We start from the raw sequence: 17,413 nt of genomic DNA, 5'->3' as shown, positions 1-17,413 counted from the left end.
CAGAGCTCCTGTGGTCGTGTGACGCCTGTTAATCTGCTTTTCAAAGTAGTTCATTAAAGCTTGCTGTTCCAAACATCTGGTGGGGGTGACGGGTTCACCTCGCTATTTTGATGTGTCATGGGCTTGTGTTTCATGCTTTTTCAAATCTATAGAGGTTTTTTTTGGGGGGTTTTTTATATACCCACCATTAAGACAAATTTTCTTTCTTCAATATTGCTCACCTTCCTGCTGAGAAACATTACATTCTCATCTATTTGAAACTCCATACAGTCCTAATGTCTGGACGTCCACAAGAAAAATAGTTGATGTTTTTGCACAGTGACATGTATTCCTACACGCACTGCAGATATGGAAGAAACTCCATCCCAAATCAAGTTTTCTTTAACTTCAAAAAATGACACAACAGCATGCAAAATGAGAAATGCACTAAACCCATTACCTGAACTGACAAAATAAGCAGCAGCCACAGCAGAGATTGACACTTTGAACTTGGTATGTGTGAACCTGATTTCTGGGACGAGAACGTTGCAAGATTATGGTGCATATTATAACTTTCATTTTCATTTTGAGTTATATCTTTGAGAACACAACGCTCAGAAATAAGTGCACCTGAAGTACTGAACCGGCCTACCGGCCACAAGCTCAAGGGCCCCCGGTCCTTCACCTGCAAAACGTCACTCAAAGACACACGTACTAATTAGAAAGAGACTTAAAATGACCAAAAAGAGACACAAAACAACCACAAAGAGACTGAACATAACCACAAATAGACACAAAAGAACTACAAAAAGAGGCTTAACAACTACAGAGTCGGGGTATCTACAGTATGTAGAGGTGGTGGGGCATGTTGCATGTCTTTGCCCAGGGGCCCACTGTTTCATTATCTGCCCATGCTGTAGTAACAGAAAGCACCTGGCTCCACTCTCACGTGATCCTGATATTTGTCTCCATCATCCGGAGCCAAACATGACACCGGCATCACTCGGTGGCGGTTCCAGTGTAAACCACAGGGGCAGGCTGGAGCCAGCCGCTGCTGTAGAGCGGACAGTTGAATCTGTTCTGTTTTGATGCAATACAACAAACCACACGACAACCGACGGGTTCGCTGGCACATAACACGTTAACGTTCACGTTCAAAAGAAACCAGGCTCAATAGCACGTAACAGACCTATTTGAAGTAACATAAAGTAACCTACAAGATATATATGTTAGTTGTATTTTAGCATTCAGCAGCAGTAAATAAATTAACATTGTAAACTGGTACGGGACACAATGATCTGTGATATTTTGTTCATCATATTTCGGCAGTGAGATGTCATATGAAGGTCTGGCAGACCGTTGCGGGGGCTAGTTTGCCGGCCGGCCTGCTGTCAACGATACTTGAGAAGGTAGAAGAATATCCGTGCGGTTATCAGAAACAATGCGCACCACAAGCAGCCCCACAATAAGCAGCAGCTGGCTGAGGATTATCCGGAACATGTTCCTTGTGGTTCTTCACTGATTCCGTGTGGTTAGTGAAATGCAAACACCTGGAGAACAAGTCCTTGCCGGTCTTCACAACTTCACCGATTGCACATCGAGGCCAAACGCGTGCCGAGATCGAACGCAGTGAATCCTGGGAGACCGGAGCGGTACGAACCACTCCCTCCTGCCTCAGCACACAAGCAAATTACAGAGAGAGAGCAGCGGTCAGGCTGTACTTCCCCCTGATTTCCTCCCTTTTCTCAAACGAAATCCAGAACAACATGAATCCCATCAGCGCCAGCATCCATGCGGATGCACACGGACGACGGCTCGAACCGGACACATCCAGTCCGTCTGCCTTTCAGTGTGTGTTCAATCTACTTGACAGCTAAAAATGCATTTTTCTGCAAAATATATCAAAAAGAAAACACACACGCAATCCATGGAAGCTTTGACTGTTTCCGCGCAGTGTGACTGAAAACCCACCAGAGATGAACAATTACAGGGAGTCTCAGAGAAAAAGCTTTGACGTGTCGTTAGGTGAGCCGTGACAAGGAGACACTAAGTGCCGGAGTTCCACAATCTTCCCTGGATCAACTCCCTCCATACCATGAGTATTTCTGCCAGCAGCACTGTAGAGACGACTACAGTGACACTTTCAATCACAGCGCATCCGTTTTACACCTCAGCTCTTTTCAACAGGTTACATTCTGTAACACCTCGGCATATCTGGTGAGCTGTCCTAAACCCTCAATACACTTGTTTTTGCTGTTATGCTGTTTAAAGCGTATATGAGGACAACCCGTTCTCCATCCTAATGCGTCAAATATGAGGTTTGGTGAATAATAATAACAACAACAATAACTTTATCTATATAGCACCTTTCAAAACAAAGTTACAAAGTGCTTCCCAATAAAAACATAGAAGTAAATAAGATCCAGAATCAAAGAGGTAAAACAAGATGGAACAAGATTGTACATGTGCAACACTTAAAATCTGTGAAAGCCAAACGGTAAAAGTGAGTCTTCAGAAGAGATCTAAAAGAGGATACTGAGTTTGCATGACTTAGATCTCCAGACAGGGAGTTCCACAGCTGAGGGGCCCGGACAGCAAAGGCCCGGTCAGCGTGCAGTAGTCAGATCCAGAAGAGATGAAAGCACCAACGACTCTTTAGTCTGCAGGTGAAAGGAATCACCTGGTTTTGCTGCGCTGTCTCAACTGAACAAAGCAGGACTGCTCAACGTTGGTCGCCTGAGCGTCAGAAACTCCTGGGTAGTGGGCTTCGTGCTGAACATTATCAGATAAAGCGCCCGGACTTGAGCAGAGTTTATGGATGCAGCGAGTGCTGGGGCCAGCAGGACTCATTATAACTACATTGGATTTAGAGTCATTTAATCCCAGGAAGTTTTTTTGTTTTTTTTACGTCATTACATTACATTACAGTCATTTAGCAGAGGCTTTTATCCAAAGCGACTTACAATTCAGTATATATCTAACACCTTAGACGCAGCTACAGGAGCAATTTTGGGGTTAAGTGTCTTGCTCAAAGACACATTGACATGAGCCGGGAATTGAACCGCCGACCCTCTGATTGAAAGGCGAACCTTTCACCACTTAGACACGGTCACCCCACGTCGGCATGATACACGAAACAGTGCTGGTGCCAGGCTTAATCGGGGTGTACTACTGGGTATCATCTGCATAGCAATGAAACACCGATGCACCCTTAAACGTCTGTATGGGATCAACTAACTTCAATGTAAATTCATCCGTGTCACTATAAGATGGTCATTGTTTGCATGTAACAAGCTAAACTGTACATGAAATGAGTGGTATCTTGACACTCTGTCCCTGACACGTCCAAAACGAGAACTAGAACCTAGAGCGTCACAGTTTGCAGTCTAGGATCTCTGACCCAGCGTCGATGTTTGACGAGTTGGGAGCGAGGATGTGTAGAATGCGTTAGTTCTTTTGCTAACAAAGCTGCAATATACGGTTCACAGGTCAATGAATAAAATCTAGGACAATCTACTAGCTTGTGATTGACAGGCAGCTACCACGGCGTTGTCCAGTCTGGGAGTTGTCCGTGTTTTTGTCTTTCAGTGTGTTTTAATAATAAAGAAATGCTTTATTCAGCGTTCAACCCTTTTTGGTTACTTCTGGTTGCAAAAAACCAAGATGGTGACGGACAAAAACCAAGATGGTGACGGACAAAAACCAAGATGGTGACGGACAAAAACCAAGATGGTGACAACCAAAAACCAAGATGGTGACGGACAAAAACCAAGATGGTGACGGACAAAAACCAAGATGGTGACGGACAAAAACCAAGATGGTGACGGACAAAAACCAAGATGGTGACGGACAAAAACCAAGATGGTGACGGACAAAAACCAAGATGGTGACAACCAAAAACCAAGATGGTGACGGACAAAAACCAAGATGGTGACGGACAAAACCAAGATGGTGACGGACAAAAACCAAGATGGTGGCAGACAAAAACCAAGATGGTGGCGGACAAAAACCAAGATGGTGACAGACAAAATGGCTAACTATGTTCCTTCCCTTCTGTATTATTCCCTGTACACTATGACCAACACAACACTGGATACAGTCAACATGGAGACTGCTCTTTGATGAATCAATTTGTCGGTTTGAATGTGATTAATCGGTCAGTCCTATGTTTTACTGCGCTTGGATTCCTCGTTTCCTGCGGTCGTCATGGTAACATGACAAGCACACAGGAAGTTGGAAAAGCTGAACATCAACTCATAAATCCCCAACAGCTGCTGCAACAATCAGCAGCGCATAGCCTTGCCTGTTGGTCCTTGCTCTCTCTCCATCCAACTACTGCTGCTACTAGCCAGCAGCACAGGTGAAGGTAAATACTATTTAAAATCACCTGCACCCGGCTTTGATCATAGTGAACCTGCAGCATCACAACCTACAGCAGGAAGAGCCAAAGTCAACAACTGCTGCTCCCTCTCCTCTCAGACTGAGCAGCTACTCAGTGATGATGCGACTCCCCCCAGGAGGAAGCGTCCCCCGAAGGCCACTCTCCCACACTTATCTCCCAGCATCCCTGGAGACACAGCTGCAGAGAGGTGCTGGGGAGGAGGGAACACCTCCAGCCTCAGAGTGAGAGGATGGGAAGGAGGGAGGCGATCACTTATGCATTCAAACACTCCCCTGGCGTGTGCAATGGACACATCCAGCAGAAGCTGTGGGCGCCGTCTTCCATTGCACTTAATGACGTCTAACTAGTGCTTTGGCAGCTATAGCATGCCTCTGCCTCATGCTAACCGGGACACGTGTCACCTTCATTCCAGAGACATTAGACACACTTTGAATTAATCTGTGTGGACAGCAGCAATACGATATGTGCACACACACACACACACACACACACACACACACACACACACACACACACACACACACACACACACACACACACACACACACACACACACACACACACACACAGTCACTCTTCATGGAGCTATCACTATATATGCTGATTGGCACATACGTGGATAGTAGTAACTCTTTATTGTGGAGCCTCTGATTTAACCTAATTTTTCAAATCCGCCCCTAAATATCCCCGTAAAGATTTAATCAGTAATACTATGGATATAGCCATAAACATTAATATAGTATAAATATGTTGTTTTCATGTTCTCCAAATAGACACAGTTTTCCCATCTTTGAGTATTTCCTCAGAAAGGCATCTCATTACAACCCTGTCTCCTAAACATGTATGTTCCAATACAACTGAACTGCACGCTCAGCTATGTTTCACAGGAAACACAGTTTCTCCTGGATTACAGTCGCAGTTTGAAACACCTGGTTAACATTGTGAATTGAAACCACAACGAAAATTGCTACAAAACTACTTGGTTAGGGTTAGAAGAAAACAGCCTGCTTCGGTTTACAATGAACAGGCGGCACATTTCAGTGAAAAAGCTTTAAAAAGCAGACAGCAAACAGCAGTTGGACACATAGGGGAGCATTTAGCAGCTACAGAGAGTTGGTGGAGACCAAAAACAGAACTACAAGACAGAGGATATTGGACTTCGATTCAACTCGACTCCAAATGATAACTGCTTGATAACTGATGGACGTGGAAATAGCAACTGTGTGCTAACAAGTTTGCCGCATCAACTTAAAAGTGATACGTCATTGTCCTTTCCCCTGCCCCCAAATATCCAGGAAGAAGCAGGTACTGCAGGTTTAATATTTCAACTCGGTGAAGCAACAAAGAGTAGTTCACTCAATAAAAAGGTTTTAGTCCCTGTAGGCTCAGTTTGGCTCCAGTCACAATACCAGAGTGCAAGCACCCTGTAAAGGAAGAAAAAAAACACTGCGGTCTACTGTGGAACAGAGGTAATAAAGAGCAAAGCCTCACAGCTGACTAGTCAGAGTTAGGAAGTAACATTCATGTATTATTACTCAAGAGCATCTCACAGCATCTCAAGCTGTGGGGGAAAGGGCTAAAAGATCTAAAAGAATTCAGAGCGATATGGTACAACAGCAGAGTGATGACACGCTGCCGCTGAGTGATTTCAAATTCCAGACGACCATTAGCAGAAATATTTGTTTTCGCAGGGCGTGCCTGGAAGGCAGCATTGCTTTCATATTTCTAACAAGTCATTGTGAACACTGGCAGGAGTGCTGAGTTACAGTACAGCACCAGGCAGGCCTAACGCAGACAGCTAGAATGTACAGTATGTTCCCATGAAACAAGGATCCTACGTATCCAATAGAGAGATATGAGAAGTTTATATCTGTTTTTTTCTCAATGAAATCCTTAATTGTTTTGTCCATATAACGTCCAAAAATAGTGAATCAACAGCAATGGGCAATTCCACAGTGCTTAAAGTGAAGTCTTCAAATGTCTTGATGGTTTGACCAACTGAGTGTTTGAACATTTAAAATCATTTTAAGTGCAAAATACCAATTATCAAAATTGCTGTTGGTTATCTATGCATAGTACATCTTAAGACGTGAAGTAGTAAACCAGTCCCGTCCAACCAGGCGGCGGTGCTTTGAGCTTGGCCATACAAAACCAAATTGTCAGTAGTTGCAGGTGGGAGGAGGGATCGTGACCATGTCACAATTACCTGATGACATAGCGCTGTTTATGGGTACGTAATTGTTTTTATTAAGTGGGAATTACAACAATAGAATTATTGCCTAAACTTAAGTATTTCAAACGTACTTACTTTAAGCCTAACCACATTATATTCCGTAGCCTAACCAAGTAGTTTTGTTGCACCTATCGCTCTTCTTGCCAGATATTCGTGCGATACCAGAACAAACCATAGTATAAGGAAACATAGAGCTGGACTATGAATTGGTAATATATGGATACCGTAACAGGAGACTGGATATCAATTTTAGATTTCGTAAAATGGCAAAAGTGTTGTTTTTTCCCTGCATAACAGTATCATTTTTCAGAACTTACCAGACCATTCTGGCTGTTCTATTATTTGCCATTTAGCACTTAAGTCCTTATATGCACATTACTTATAGTTATTTCTCAAAAATCTCATTATGTGAATATTTTCTCGAAAGCACCAAAAGTTAACCTTACAAAATCATTGCGTTATTGAAAGAGGAATTTAATCAAAAATATGATATTTGTTTTTTTCCTCTGTATCGCCCTGCCTTAAGGATGCGTTGCCTTCAAAGCTCCTGCTTCCTTTTTAAATGATTATGCTTGTTTGACTGTTGCAATGATCTTTGGTTTAATAGTATTTACTGCAGCTTCTATAACGTTATAATCTAACATTACTACGAACCACAGAAGCACTCCTGCAGCCGCAGTGTGGACAACAACGTAAACACTGAGCATGTGTGAGATAACGTGACTACATTATCTACCTATACTACATGTTGTAAGTGCTTTACAAGTCTCCAGACTCCTGAGTGTCTGGACTGTAAAAAGGAAACCTATAAAGGCCGTGCATTCTTAGAACACCGAGGGCCATTGTATCGATCGCTGGATGTGTTGACTGCAGTTAGGGTCATGACCTGACCCTAACTGCAGTCAACACATCTCAACAAGCTGTCTGTCAGCTTTTCTGACAATTCCATTAATTACAAGGCTGCAATCGATCTGAGCAGTTACGCCATGCCATGTTAACACAAAAATCCAGCAGGAAACATTAGCGACTACCTCCGATTTAATTATAAATCACGAGCCGGACGGCTGACAGTAAAAGTTGTGTTTTTGTTCTCAACAGCTAAGGCCTCCCTAACTTCAAATAGATGCACACCTTTCCATTTTGAAGCTTCAAGTCTGGAACCCTCCGTGGTCTATTACTATGCATACCTAGAAGAATCCAGGTACAAATTGCATTTTGTAGAATGGAGAGATGAAATGAAAAGGTGTCAAATCTAATCCGTGAACTGTGAGGTTTTCTGGTGAAACTGAGAGCAGCTCTGGACTCACAGCAGCATCAGAACCAACAAAGAACCCACATGAACATGGATCAAGTGAAACTAACCTTTACTGAGAGTAACTTCTCCTCACTTGTGTTTTTGACTTCATAGGGGTCAAGGGTCTGCTCCTTAGATGGCATTATTCAATAGATGACACAGGAAAACATTTGCCATGGCATCGGGGAATTAAAATTGTGTCGGTGGAAAGATTTCAAAGATGCCAGATATGTCAGGCTGAATAGGCAGAAATTATGGAGTCTTGAATTTGAGTGTTTCATTCACTGTAAACATCTTATGGCTTCAATGAAGAGCTGAAGGTAAAATGTAATAATGAAAAACTGTCAGTCACTGTCAGTTCAGCATTTCCCTGCTGGGAAACATATTATTAAGGGTTAAAGTTGCAGCTGGTACCTTTTATAATTCTAACCGTTTATCACTGTAGCCACTAAAGGCCTACAGTAGTGCATGAGACGGATAGAAGGTGGTGTGTACTGTTTAGCTGTAAAATTAGAAAGTTCCCTCCCGCTGGTGGGCGGGGCTTGGGTTTGTCTTGATTGTTTCCAACATGGTGGTCAAGTCACAAACTCTCATTTTACAGCCAGACAGTTCGCTAAAATATGTTTCTGAAAAGATTTTAGCGGCAGAAATACAGTAATGTAATCTCGATTCATATTTGATCAGCACTGCCTAGTTTGACAGTTTGATCAGAGTTCAAGTGCAGTGATTGACAGCTTGCGTACTCTGCTCTGATTGGTTGTTTGTCTTCGGGCGCGGTGGAATCTGGCAGACGTCAGTAGGAGCTTAACAAGGAGGCAGAGGAACCTGATTTGTTCACAATGACAGTTTGAAAAAAATATGATATTCAATGAAAACCAATTAAAGCTGTATGGAATTGTTCATAATACTGTTTTCCATCATATTAAGTTCTGAATCAATTATGAATAATAATAAATCAAAAAGAACAAGTTCGGTAGCTAAGCCCACATGCTGCTATGAGAATGTGTAAATCAGTCTGCCACACGGAGCTCCTCTCCACAGAGACCATCAAAGGAGAAGGGTTGTGTAACAGCTGCTCTCCAAAGGAAGACGGAGTGCCTCTACCAGCTACTTTGCTTGTGTTATTTTGAAAAGCTACAAGCCTCTAAAGATAGCAGATATCACAAGGAAGTTCCTGGAAACATGGCATAATTTCTATCAATGGGTGGGTTGGTCTTCATACAGATTAAACAGGAAAAGGTCATATCAAGTGTATTTTCTTTTTTTTGTGTTCATTTGGGTCGACCGATCTAGTACTGAAACGACTAGTCAACCAACAGAGCGCAAATAATGTTCATAAGGATTTTATCGTTTAAGTTGATTATTTATTCATCAAGCAAAACTGACAAACATAAATTTGTCTTATTCATCTTCAAATGAACTGAGACATCAGGACAACAGCCATTCTAACGGCTATATATTCAAACTGCATGCTAACCTCCGCATGCTAATATTTGCTAGTTAACGATGGCGGATCCATCCAAACAGTTTCACACAAAACAACGAATGTAAAGATTGGGGAAACGTCAGGGTACCACCAGAGTCATCAGGATTACTGAGCTGTTGAGATATTTTGATATATTTAGGTCTCTAAAAAATGATGTAAATAAATAAAGAAAGAAAAAATACAGGAGCGAAGGGTCACAACTTGTAGATGTATAGTATCTATATAGTGTTTTCTCAGCAGTCACAATCCCAAAAGGAAGAACACCAATAAATGATTAATTAATACAAAAAAAAAAATCAAATGATGAATAAATAAGGCAAACAATCATAAAATACAGTCCTCTGTTAATCTTAGCTGTTAGCTGTTAACACTCCCTCTCCATCTGTACCTCCACCGTTTCAGACGTTGACATGAGAAGAAAGTAGTTCAGTGCCATAATTAATTCAGGGCTTTATTTCTGTGAATCCACGGTGAGGTGCAGTCTAAGTCAGCCCTGCCCGGGCTGCCGGGGGCTACTAAATGCAATTTTGGTCATTTGGTGGCCAGGCTAGCCCGGCGTACCTGAGAACACTTGGATACGGGTTGGGACCAAATAATTTATCATCATTCATTAAATGTGAGCGTGACAGAGGCTGTGACAGTCCCGGCCAATCACATTCATGATGTCTTAAGTTTAATTCACTCTTCTGAACACGTTGAAATCCGACGGTCACCATGCCTACTATGTGTAAAAACCTGCTATTTCATTGGTCATCTAAATAACCCATATGATAACGTCTGCTGTTAACTAGCACCCCAGTGCCATACAAACAATGCGCCTCATGCAGGACGCGATATAAGAACACATTTGTTCTGATCCACGATTTGCTCTTATTTTGTTCGTTACCCATTGATTTCTGGGACTCAGTGTTTTCTTATTCTTGCTCTTCTCTTTGGTTAGGAAACATTTTAACACACAAACATGTGGTTTCACAGTCCACAAATTGTTGGTCCAATGCAAGAAAACATAAAAAACTCATGACTACCACATGTAGATTATTATATTGTTGTTGTTTATTCAGTCACACTTTTTGCTGTTTTACAATTTAAAAAATGATTGGCAAGTTGGGAAAGAAATAGTTGCCCAGAATGTTATACTGTGACATAAACCAGATATGGTAACTAGTATTTGTAAGGATTTTAAATAATACAACTGTTGCTTCCCATCGTCACGGCCACACGTCTTCTTGTGTTGTAGTTAAACACACGGAGCTCCAGCCGACATTTTGGTCAGAAGAAGATGAACCGACGTCGTTTTTTCTCTTTCGCTTTTTTTTCCGGAATCGGACGAGTGTATCCAAACCGCCTGTTGATGTGCCGAAGACACTGTAGAATGATTAATCAGTACAGAATAAGTTTGAGGCACACATAAGCACCAGGGGGGTGCTATGGTTATTTCACAACAGTCTGATGCTGGTAGCACCGGTGTAAAGGAAAGGCCTTCAGTAGAATACCAATAACTGTCATGGATAACAGATGCTGGGAAGAAAAACGTTTCACTTCAGGCTGGTTTAAAAATGTAGACTGAATGTGGAAAGAGAGCAAAACATGAATACGGGGATTTGTGTGATTTTTAGAGAAGTTAAAGTTGGCGGGATTTCACTAAACTGACGTGAGCGAAAGTACGCGGAGGTGTTCACAAAGATACCAAACCGGCAAAGTCAAGAAAATCCAGTGTGCCCCAGGAAAACACCAGTTCTCCCATGCGGAGCCGTGTTCCGTTCTATGCGCTGACACCAATGCAAAGCCCTCGATGTGTGAATAATTTGTTGGCGGGGTGACAGCACCACCCACACCACCTGCCATCTCCTAAACTAACCGGGGAACCGTCACCTCTAATCACCCGGCAGAAAGTTAGGGTCCATACAGCCTGCTGAGATTTAGACAAACTCTCTCATTTCATTCATGTGATGAGGCGAAGACTATTACGTAATATTAAATGACATTAAGCTTCAGGCCACACACAAGTGACTGAAATTCTTTTTAGCATAGCAGAACAAAAGAAAGTCTTTAAGACAGGTGTGATGAACGAGACTCTACCAGGAGTTTTTAACTTGATGAGACATTGTCTAAAGCTTTAGTTTTTCTATCCAGTCGGATTCTGAATAAGAATTAATTAACAAAAGCGTCTGGATTTGTTTTTCCATTGACAGCAGTGGCACTTAGCTGCAGATGCAGAACACTTCACATCAAGTGCTGTTGGACTGCCATTGTACTCTTTCCGTAATGATGCTAAAAACCATCAGTGGCAAATCCCAGAAATGGGTTTCATTTGTGTTAATGTACATTCAATTCAATCAGCTCTGAAGAGGGAAATGATGTGTTCAGTCTCAGAGAAATAAAGGAAAGAAGAGCGGGAAGTAAATTGTGTTTAACTGCTGAATTCACAATGAATCTCACTTTCACTTATTAGAGAAAACAGAATAAAAAGTTCACTGGTTGCCTGACTCCAGACCTCTCTATGGATGCTTCCTTCAACTCTCCTGGCAGTCAAAGCCAAATAAACATAAAAAGTCATAAAAACAGCTTCAAAACTGTGCTTTTCTTGTTTTCAGGGATTTCAAGTTATATTGTTGGTTGTGAATCTATCTAGCGGTGTTGCCAGTACTACTTTTACATTAAATTACTATTATATAGTAGTTAAGGTATGTAAGTTACGATTAGCTTTCATGAAGTGAAAACACACTGTGAAAGGGTTAAAGTTCTATGATGAAAACACGGACAACTTCCAGAGCTTCCAAGCCGTGGTAGCCACCTGTCAATCACAGTAGCCCCGCCCTAAAGCATACTCTGCTTTATGGTCTGTTTGACTCTAAATGGATCATCATTTACTAAATGAACATCATGCTGTATTGAAGAAGACTTGAAACTAGAGATTGAGACCATAAACTCATGTTTACAATGTTTACTGAGGGAATAAATCAAGAGAGAATTAGAGTCATTTTCTCATAGACTTCTATACAACCAGAGGAGTCGCCCCCTGCTGGTCAGTAGAGAGAATGCAAGTTTAAAGTATTTCTTCACTGGCTTCACTTTTCAGACCGGGCAATTGCTGCCTGTATATCAGGCATGAAGTTTACTTCGATCCACTTTTAAAGTTAGTTCTGAGCATAAATAAGCCTGAGAGGAGATGGCCTCCATTGAATGCCACTAAAAACACTGCAGGGTACACATGGAGCAGAAGAGCTCAGCCAACACAGGAACAATGCTGCTCAGTGTCTACTAAATTGATGCTACTGTTTTGCAGTTAATCCATTTTTAATTACACTGTATAGAACAGCAGATATATTAATGCATAATATTGTCATTGCCTAGTTAAAACCTAACCCTGACATCTGAGGCTAGCTTTACTGTAATTGGAAGTGTTCCCGTGAAGTAACTGATTTCATAAAACTACAGATTGAAAGTTGCTCCCTTAAAACACATCAGCGTCAAAAGTATTGGGACTTGACGTTAGAATCTCATAATCTGATTGACCTGAGCACTTGATACCTTAGCCAGATCCATTGAGTGTCCAATCGACAGAACAGAAGCAAAGGACGGATACACAAAAAGAGAGACTGAAGAGAGAGCAGGAGCTGAATAGTTTTATTGTGCACTGGTAACAAGCTCCATTCTACCAACTATAAAAGAGGATTTAATGGTCGTGTTGACGTCTATATCCCCCAGCTTTAGTGTTCTGTTAAAAGTGATCCTTTATTTTTTTTCTTAGTTGGGCCTTTCTCCACTTTGAGTCCGAAGTCCGCAGAGATAAGGGCAGCAGTCATGCAGACAGGACGGAGGGAGGAGGTGCTGGTGTAGGTGTCAGGGGTGGGGGTTCGTACTGAGCTGCCAACACCACTAGCTGGACTAAACAAAGCTGAATGCTGGGATTGCACTGAGCTGGCTGGTGTCCTCTAAGCCAGTTACACACGGGCAATTGAGCAGCTGATCATTAACTGTCTACAAGAAAGAGCACAAAGCATGACATTTGGCATATGAATGAGATCCACTATGCAGTATGCAACACAACCTGCTACATGCTGATTTTATAATCGAATCATTCAATTCTACCATCTTCTATGTCTTTGATAACTGCACTGTGTTAAAAAAAAACACATCCAAGTCATTCAAATGAATGAGCAGAAATAAGGACAAGGTAGAAAAACACCTTGTTTTACGCTGCAAGCAATGCGATATCGTCTGACAACGCACTGCGATTGGCTAGTCAAATACGTCCAATACACATTCCTGGCTAATTACCACGCAACGTGATACACTGTATTTCCACCTGGAGATCATCACTACCAAAGGAGATATGATGCTTTCCAAAGACTTAAAATCCTGTTTCATAGTATTAGTACAGTCTGCTGTGCAGCGTTTTTACATCCGATGTACACCTTCATATTCATTAATCTATTACTAAACTGGAGTTCCTGGGTTATATAATAGTTCTCCTGCCCATATATCAAATCAGATTGCAGCATCCACATCTGAAAAATACAGAACAAGAGCTTTACAATATATATTGTTTTTTTAAAGAAAGAAAAAAAAACAAGACCGAACAGAAAATTATTTAGTAAAAACATTCAGTAAAATATAGAAAATGGCATCTTCTGTTTGCATCATGTATCTTCTAGCTTTGGACTTTGACTTGACATTAATCATTTTACACTATTTTGGTGAAGTGTTGGCGTAGTGTTGGTGTAGTGTACGGTGTAGTGTTGGTGTAGTGTATGGTGTAGTGTTGGTGTAGTGTACGGTGTAGTGTATGGTGTAGTGTATGGTGTAGTGTTGGTATAGTGCACGGTGTAGTGTTGGTGTAGTGTTGGTGTAGTGTATGGTGTAGTGTATGGTGTAGTGTACGGTGTAGTGTTGATGTAGTGTACGATGTAGTGTACGGTGTAGTGTATGGTGTAGTGTTGGTGTAGTGTACGGTGTAGTGTACGGTGTAGTGTATGGTGTAGTGTACGGTGTAGTGTATGGTGTAGTGTACGGTGTAGTGTTGGTGTAGTGTACGGTGTAGTGTACAGTGTAGTGTACGGTGTAGTGTTGGTGTAGTGTATGGTGTAGTGTTGGCGTAGTGTATGGTGTAGTGTAAGGTGTAGTTTTGGCATAGTGTATCGTGTAGTGTATGGTGATGTGTTAGCATAGTGTATGGTGAAGTGTTGGCGTAGTGTATGGCATAATGTATGGTGTAGTGTATGGTGTAGTGTTGGCGTAGTGTACAGTGTAGTGTACAGTGTAGTGTTGGCATAGTGTATGCCGTAGTGTACAATGTAGTGTACATAGTGCACCAGGTACTATCCACAGTTTTTGCTAATAGGAAAAGCTAAAAAGAATGAGTCGAGTTGAGTAGAGCCATGCGGCACCATGCAGTGGAAATATGACATAAGAAAGAAAGGATTGTCCAATGGATGGAGATGAGGTGTGTCAGTCTACCAATGGGAGAGAAAGAGTGCAAAGCATCAGTGACGTTGTTGGAACATTGAGCAGTGATTCACTTTAAATAAGAGTTTAAGAGTGCAGCCACTGTGACTTGTTAAACGAGACGTGATGCAAGAGGGGAGACGAGCCTACAGTCGATACCAAACCTATCTCCTGTCATGGCTCTCCCTCCCCCAAAACGCTCCTCTGCAGACACTGATTAGTCCCCCTCATCACTCTGCGGAGACTGAGAGATACTATACAGGCTATTTGTCGACGGGGTTATTCACTTACTGATGGTCCAGACAGCTGGCAGGAAGAAAGACTGGCTGGCAGCTGGCAGCCGCAGCACATAGATGAGAAGCAACCTTCAGAGAGCTTTGATGAATTAATGCAGTGAGATGAAACACTGCGCTCATCAAGCACCAATCATTTCAATCTTTTCATTAATCCACATGTCTGATATCCAACGCCCTAATCAATTATAATGAAAAACAGCCTTCTCCTTGTTCACTGGTTGTTTTTTTCTGTGATTATGCAAAAATGGGATAAACACAAATTTCTAGTGTGTATGGATGTGACAATTCAAATTTAGTTTTTTACACTAATGAAACAGCCTCTGCACTGAGAGTGTATTTGCCAAATCGCTGTCTTTGTAGTCATATTTTGACTGGATGTCCTGTTACACAGAAACATTAATAAAGTATTATAACTTACAACACAGATGAAATAAAGTCTGTCCTGCCCTGTCCCCCCAAGCACATGGGTCCAATGGACCATTAGTCTTAATTTAGTGGCATTTTAGTCATTTGATAGGGGTTCAATTTAGAATAGTTCAGTCTAGTTTTTGCTGGATAACAATTATTTGCATGTTGATGTGTCCTTGAGCAAGACGCTTAACCCCGAAAGTGCTCCCGTAGCTGTGCCTACGGTGGGTGAATGTGACAGTCGGATAGGCAGGTGGCACCTAGTCCCTTCCATCAGTGTGTGAATGGGTGAATGATGACCGATTGTGTGAAAGTGCTTTGAGTGGTCGAAAAGACTAGAAAAGCGCTATACAAGTACAGTCCATTTAAAATGATCATTTAACAAGCCAGCCAACGTATTGTTAACATTAGCTTAGCTTGTAATGAATGTTGGCAGTCCTGGAATTTTTTATATATTCATTTTCGTCACGTCCATGATTGTAGATTAGTGCAACCGGTCGATCAGCTGTGTCAGCTTCTGAGGAAGACATTTCTGGGCAGAGGAGAATAATGTTTTGCAGTCCAGGGCCAGCATAACATTTGCGATTCTGCATATGCACATGCAAGTCATTAAGACTTTGCATTAACACAATAACTAGGTCATGCCCTTTGGTCATTGTCCATCTCGCTCATTACTGTTTATTTTTCCCATTTGTTGCCAAAAATGGAATTACATTTGTGTTGTAGTTTTTGTCGACAAATTTACATTGGGTTATAGAGAAGAACTTAATGGTAACAAGCGAAAAGCTTAAAAAACTAAATAAAAACTAAAATACAACTGTATGTGGACAAAATAGGTCTCACAATTCAGTATGACATGGTCCCCATCAAGGTGCAACCAAGCAAGAACATGTCGAGAAAACAGAGATGTGTGTGTGTGTGTGTGTGTGTGTGTGTGTGTGTGTGTGGGGGGGGGGGGGGGGGGTCAATTTGGGAGGAGATGGCTCAGGTGAATAATTTATGTCCTTCTAAAAGCCATCTCTCAGCCAATTACTGCCAGAGCAGAGGGCCGGTGTGTTGTCGACCCAAAACCTCTGCAGTCCGAAACGTGTGTGGCAGCAAGGCCACCACCGACACGGACAGGGGGGTTCTGGGGCGTGGACATTGGGCTTCATATCACATTCAGTACACTTTCTTTAGGCTAAAATCACAAAACGGTATTCCGTCTTATGGGTTTATTGTGGATCGTCACTCAGCAGCATTCAGTGATGCAAAGCAGTGCTGAAGGAGCCGATAGTGTTTATCTAGAAACACTGCACTGGTCGCCACCGTTTAGAAAAGCTCGTGGACATCGAGGACGGGACAAACTATGATCCAGTAGGCAGAGAACAGTAAGCCTGAAAACAAACATTTCAGTATGAAAATGCAGTAATTATATTACACATCATAATAAAATGCTTCAAGTATCAATGACTACAGGTAACAGAGTTGTAACTACGGAAACAAAACAAAACCTTTTGTCAGCCCTTAGGGCCCACAAAGCTTACAAAGTTTCCTGAGAGTTGTGAAGCACTCTTGGAGAAATATTTCATGCATCTCAGCGTCTGCAGAGGGATCAAATAGCTGAAGTGGTTATGTAAAGTACTGTGAGGCTTTTGAAAGAACAGTATGTCAAACGTAATAAAGAGTGAACTACGGTAAATGTGGAAAAATAGCTGTAATGGTACGATCCTGGTTGGGGAGAGCTCTGATTGTAAATATGCCATCGCTCAATAAAGTCTGGATTTTTCTAGGAATGTCACATCGTCAGAATTACACTTGGATGTATAAACTTTTTGAAACAAGTTATTAGACTTAATAACTTGCTGTTTCCACAGCAATACAAATT

At 41.8% G+C, this 17,413-nt stretch overlaps 1 protein-coding gene across 12 annotated transcripts in view; it reads right to left on the bottom strand.

The window, feature by feature from the left end:
- ptprfa (protein tyrosine phosphatase receptor type Fa) overlaps positions 1–17,413 on the bottom strand; it is a 292,124-nt gene that overhangs the window by 215,459 nt on the left and 59,252 nt on the right. The window lies entirely within an intron of this gene.

Source organism: Cebidichthys violaceus, unplaced genomic scaffold, assembly GCF_023349555.1.
Source record: "Cebidichthys violaceus isolate CVI_PGR_0920_01 unplaced genomic scaffold, fCebVio1.0.p SCAF_13, whole genome shotgun sequence".
Lineage (NCBI taxonomy): Eukaryota > Metazoa > Chordata > Actinopteri > Perciformes > Stichaeidae > Cebidichthys > Cebidichthys violaceus.
Note: the sequence above shows the minus strand (reverse complement) of the source record. Positions and strands in the feature narration are given on the sequence as shown.